Here is a 6,000-nt window from a genome sequence, read left to right on the forward strand (position 1 = left end):
CCAGATGAACTGAGAAGCCGAGAAAACATCACCATAGAAAAGAGCATGCCAAAGTACAAGGAGAGGTGATAGCAAGAAAGGGAGCCTGGACACCTTCTAAGTCCCTACTAGCTATGGCCCATTCCAGAGTTCTCAGTGTTTTCCACTCTTGGAATCTATGAGATTTTCCTGGATTATCACAGAAATCCCCCTTTTTTATTTTAGCAAAAATTGTTTTCAACTTAAAGACTCTTAACTACACTAATGTACTCTCAGTATGTGCCTCTCTACCTTAATGCTTTTATCTTCTAATATTTAGATCAACATTTCCCAAATGACAGCCGTATACTTCCAACAGATCTTTGTTCTAGTTAACTTGATCCACTTATAATTCCTCAAATAGAACTCACACCTTTTTCAGTTGTTATCATTTGCTTCATCAACTATAATGATTTCTCATTTCACCATACTTGTCAAACACTACTTACCTGGAAAACCATCTCGATGTTCTTATAATTCACAATGCCTTTACTGTTTATGGAGTAGATTTAATCTCTTCTTTCCTCTGAAATCCATGATACATTTTTTTTTTATCCTTGCCATTCCTTCCTCTTCACTCCCTCTCTTAAGATACTGAACAGGACAGATACAATGGAGGTGACCCATGATACCTAGACGTAAGCACCCAGACTGACATTCCCCTTCAACATATATTCAACTGTTTATGAAATTGTCAAATTGTTCTGTTCTCCTTCCCATATTTCTTCATCTTATATGAAAAGAGTGTCAAAAGATAGCACACATTTTAATTTTATTTTTTAATTTTCCAGAGTTCTAAATTGTGCTTCTAATGTGCAATTAATTAGAGGACTAATTACATAAGGAAACACAGTGACATGAGTAAGAATCAACTAGAACAATAGATAGAATAATATTGGTATTATCAGTTATACATATTAAAATGAATATCATTAATGTGTTTAAAGAAATAGAAGACAAGGTGGTAAACATCTGCAAGGAAGAGGAAATTGTACTTCTAAATTGTGGTTTCCTATCTATTCCTATGCCCATCTTTTTATTTTTTTTAAGATTTTATTTTTTTTTATTTTTTTTTAAGGATTTTATTTATTTATTTGATAGAGAGAGATTACAAGTAGGCAGAGAGGCAGGCAGAGAGAGAGAGGAGGAAGCAGGCTCCCTTCTGATCAGAGAGCCCGATGTGGGACTCGATTCCAGGACCCTGAGATCATGACCTGAGCCGAAGGCAGCGGCTTAACCCACTGAGCCACCCAGGCGCCCCTAAGATTTTATTTTTAAGTAATCTCTACACATAGTGTGGGGCTTGAACTCCCAACCCTGAGATCAAGAGTCACATGTTCCACCAACCTAGCCAGCCAGGCACCCCACCTATGTCCAACTTTTTGAAAATGCTACAAAAGCCACAGAGAAAGAACAAATAAGAATGCAAAGAAAAAGGGTAGGAGATTCTAGTGCACTTAGCTATAGACTATTAAGTTTATTTTGTTTTAAGAATCATATGCATTAGTGTTGTGCCCTCAGCTTATTCCTCAGCAACTTGAGGGGAAGGTTGTATGATTCATACTTCTTAGTCTCCAAATACCTAACAAAGTGATCAGCACATATCAGGGCATTAATAAGTATTAGAAATGGAGAGCAAACAAATGCAAAGGCAAGAGTAGGGGGGAATAAAAGGATATTTCAACCCACAGAAATCTGGAATACCAAGAATCTTTTAGTTTCCAGTTCCTGAAGTTCTTGGTAAACAAGAACTGAAAATCTCTAAGGACCTTCCAGGTCTCATCCAGTTTAAGTGTAAACTCTACGAAACCAGTCTGAATTCAGGTGCCAGGTCTCCTGTGTATGTTGTCACTAAATGGTGTGCCAGAAACCAGTACACAGAGTATCTCCACAGAAAGGGGAGGAATTACCTAAACATAAACCTGTGGTTATCTATTGAGAGTGAGAATCTCTAAGGCAAAATCCTCAGATAAACACTAGGTAGAATCAGTTTGACATGTCATGTGCATTCAGCCCCTGTAGGGCTGGTTTTCCTCCAGAAAATGTCCAACCTCCTTTCTCCAGCCAGCAAATGGTTTCAGATTCCCATGGAAACACACTTTCCACGAAGAAAAGTCTCTGTCCTGCCAAGTGGATGACCAGTGCCACCCATCTTTCGGCTTTTCATTAAACTGAGCAGCACTGGGTGTGGTCTGAGCCACATCTGGATGCTCTCAGGTCTTGGCAAGTAGGATAGGCTACTGGGATGCTAAAAGGAGGTTTCTTGGACTCACAGCTTCTGTAAAACTCTGATTTTCTAAGGCCGAGATGGAATGCCCTTCAATCCCAAATAGGGTGAGCTTAACTGCAGGATTGGAGCAAGAGATTTCACGTTTTTAACAGAGTATGAGGAAACTAAGACTGGGTAATAGGGGGATCAGAGTAATAAAAGTATAATAAAGAACATCACAAGACTTCCCAGAAACTGCCTGGGATGGGTTGCAATGAAAATGCATGTCCTTCAAAAGATGTGCTGTTCAGGCCTTCTGCTCATGAAAGGATTCTCACTTTGGGCACTGGAGGGCAAAGGTTCAAACTTGTAAGACCCAACCTTGTGACACGAAAAACAATAGTGACTCCTCAAGATCATTTCTGCATTTCATCAGTGCCCCTTACCCCCATTTTGGACCCAACAAACTTGTAGTACTGTTCTGTCCCATCTATTAAGAGATTCAAACCTTGCAGCATCCTAAACACAGAGTAGGGAAATATGGGATCCCTAGATAGTTCAGCAAGAGGAGGAGGACAATAGTGCTTATTGTACAGCTGTCCTTGAGCCACTGGCTCCATGAACAGGCTGGGGAAGGGTTTCAGCTGGCTCTACAAAAGTTGACTGTTTGTCTTCTGAAAGAAATCTTTTAAGAATTGAAAAGTGAAGCTCTACCCTACAAACTCTTGCCTGGTGACCAGGAATTCCTGCTGACTTATTCTGCTTTCCATAGCCCCTTTAAATGTCACCTGAAGATTACTTTGGTGTCTGTAAAAGCTTTCTCCTGCTACCTCTGTTCAGACCTTTCACTATCGTCCTTTTGACTTTGATTTCTTCCTCCTTATACAGCTCACGACTGTCCACCTGTTTTATCAGGATGATTTTGTAAGTACTGTTCTCAGGCATATGCCCAGATGAACCACCAGGAATGCAGAGGGCTGAGAGGCTAGCTAGCTGGCTAGCACATTAGAGGAAGAATGTTTAATGGAACTGAAGATCTTAGATATGCAAAAGAGAAAACTCGAGGGACATCATCACCATGCTCTAATACTTCATATGCTGTCATGAGGAGAGATGAAACAGAAGTATTCTTTGTGATAAAAGAGAATCAATTCTTAAGTTACAGGAAAATTGTTATTTATAGACATATGTATACATGTACTTAAGTAAAGATGTAAAAGATTTATACACTGAAAATTATAAAACATTAATGAAAGAAACTAAAGATGCAGATAAATAGACATCTGGTGTCCATGAATTGGAAGAATTAAAGCTGTTTAACAGTTTTTATTGGACCCATAGTTTTGGGTCCAAACAATCCAAAGTGATCTACAGGTTCAAGGCAATCCCTATCAAAATTCCAATGTCATTCTTTACAGAGATAGAAACAAACAATCCTAAAAATCACATGAAACCACCAAAGTCCCTAATGTAAACTACGCTTTTGGGTGAGAATGATGTGTCAGTGTTGGTTCATCGATTGTAACAAATATACCACTCTGGTGTGGGATGTTAATAGCAGAGAAAGCTGTGCATATGTGGGAGCAGGAGGTATATGGGAATTCTTTGTACTTTCTACTCAATTTTGCTATGAATCTGAAACTGTCCTAACAAATTCTCTTTTAAAACCCCACAATATTCCTGAATTTCTATGTATCTAATAACACAGCTTGTTATAAGATGTAAAGATAAAAAGATACAGGTTTTATAAGATAAAAACATAGTACAAAAAGCAAATAGAAGAAGCACTGTAAGAATAAGATATATATAAGGGATGCCTGTGTGGGTCAGTCTGTTAGGTATCTGCCTTAGGCTCTGGGAAAGCTTGAGTCAAGATCCCAGGGTCCTGGAATGGAGCTGTGCATAGGGTTCCTTGCTCAGCGAGAAGACTGCTTTGCCCTCTCCCTCTGCCTGCCGATCCCCCTCTTTGTGCGCTCTCTCTGTCTCTGACAAATAGATAAATAAAATCTTTTCTTTTTTTAAGAATAAGGTATATAAGAAGCATAAGTTGACAGAACTAAGGAGAAATAGAAAACTGTATTTATAATTTGGTAGTTTTCTCTGAATACTGAGCAGAGTTGCAGGATCTCAAAAGGCACCTGTTTTTCTCTGAAATCTAGGTACTAATTGTGAATTACATTTTCTGTTACTGTCACATGCTAGCAAAAGAGGCACATCAGCATATTGGCGTTCTGTACTTTCCTCCTGGAGGGCCAAGACTTCTTTTCTGGCTTCGGAACTGAAAAGTATCAAACTCAAAATTTAGCGCTGAATTCAGCTTTGGTCTTCCTTACTCGCCCAGCACGACCTTTTACCCCCCTTACCCCCACCCCAAAGCTATCTGAAGACAAAAGGAATTCATTCCTCCGTGGCGTAAACACTTGTTGAGCGCTTTCTGGGCGCCAGGAGGAAGCTGGCGCGACCCCTCACTTCGGAGTGCGCTTACGTTCTGGATCCCAAGGGCCTCGCTTCCGGAGCGGATGGTTTTAAAGAATTTTCCCTTCAGTTTCTGGAGTGAGAAGAGCTGTTCCGGTTGGGCGGATCCAGGTTGGGTCCAATGGAGCGGAGGAGGAGGGGAAGAATTTCTTCCGTAGGGTCCTTTGGCAATATCTACACTCTTGGTCTCAGGTTGGGGGTTCAGAAGACAACACTGAAAAAAACCAGCAGAGAGATATAGCTAGGAAGTGCAGGCGAAACTTCTCCGTAGGTTTGGTAGCGTGGCCGAGCGGTCTAAGGCGCTGGATTTAGGCTCCAGTCTCTTCGGGGGCGTGGGTTCGAATCCCACCGCTGCCAGGGTTTTGTTTCTAAATAGTCGTAGCCTTCATCTTTCCTTCAAATAAAAGTGTAGATTCCTGCGGCATTTGGCCAAATCTCAAAACGCAGTATCTGAATTTTCTGAACACTTGGCTCTAGTGAACGAGTGACTCAGTTTACCGGCGTGGAGCTCGTAAGTCAAGCGGATCTCTAGAAGACACACTCCTCAGGATCCTCGACCTCCTTTCTGTTTAAGGGAGAGAATAGGTGTTGCTTGCCAAAGAGATGGCATTTAACCTGGGGCACTCTAGAGAGTGGAGATAGTTTTGGAATCTTGACATAACCTTGAAAGCGCAGTAAAAGTTAAGGTGGGGCATAGAGGGCATCAGGGAGTGAAGTGAGCCTTTGTCACACCGTTTGCTCCTAAGAGTTAACTCGAAAACATTCGGCAATCCTACTCAGAGCTGAAGTAACAAATTCAGACAGTCAAACCCAGCACCCAAAGTGGTACCTGGTGCTTTCCTCCCAGACCCTTAATGGGTCACCTATAGGGTGTTCCTTCTTATTTCCCTTTCCTCTTGCCTCTGGTGTCCACACAGCTACTACATCACCCCTTTCCCTGCCTCCCACCCGCTTTCTGCCTCTCCCTCCAAGCCCACCATAAGGACAGCAAAGAAGTGTGTTAGGCAGGAAGATAATAATTGAAGGAGACAGTTGCTCACCAGGTCAGGGAAGTGATTCAATAACCAGTCTTAGCCAGGCAAGGAAAAACATCCGGACTCCTACCTAGCCGGAAAAGAGTCCTAGGATGGGTTTGAAGTCAGAATTATAGCTCTTTAAGAAACATTCTCACTTTCTGTCCTTTGAGGGCAATGCCTTTCCTGCCCCATGTATGTGTACAGCCTTTGGTACCCAGAGGATGAATTGGGCATGATTTGGATACATATATACAGATTTGAATACATACTGCTTACAGATTT

The 6,000-nt window shown here is 41.4% G+C and overlaps 1 non-coding gene across 1 annotated transcript; it reads left to right on the top strand.

Annotated features, from left to right (window-relative positions):
* The first annotated feature begins 4,977 nt into the window (after positions 1 to 4,977).
* TRNAL-UAG (transfer RNA leucine (anticodon UAG)) lies at positions 4,978 to 5,059 on the top strand. Its single transcript has one exon. It is a non-coding gene; the product is annotated as a tRNA-Leu (tRNA).
* Positions 5,060 to 6,000: the final 941 nt, after the last annotated feature.

The sequence above is a fragment of the Mustela nigripes genome, chromosome 13 (genome assembly GCF_022355385.1).
Source record: "Mustela nigripes isolate SB6536 chromosome 13, MUSNIG.SB6536, whole genome shotgun sequence".
NCBI classification, from domain to species: domain Eukaryota; kingdom Metazoa; phylum Chordata; class Mammalia; order Carnivora; family Mustelidae; genus Mustela; species Mustela nigripes.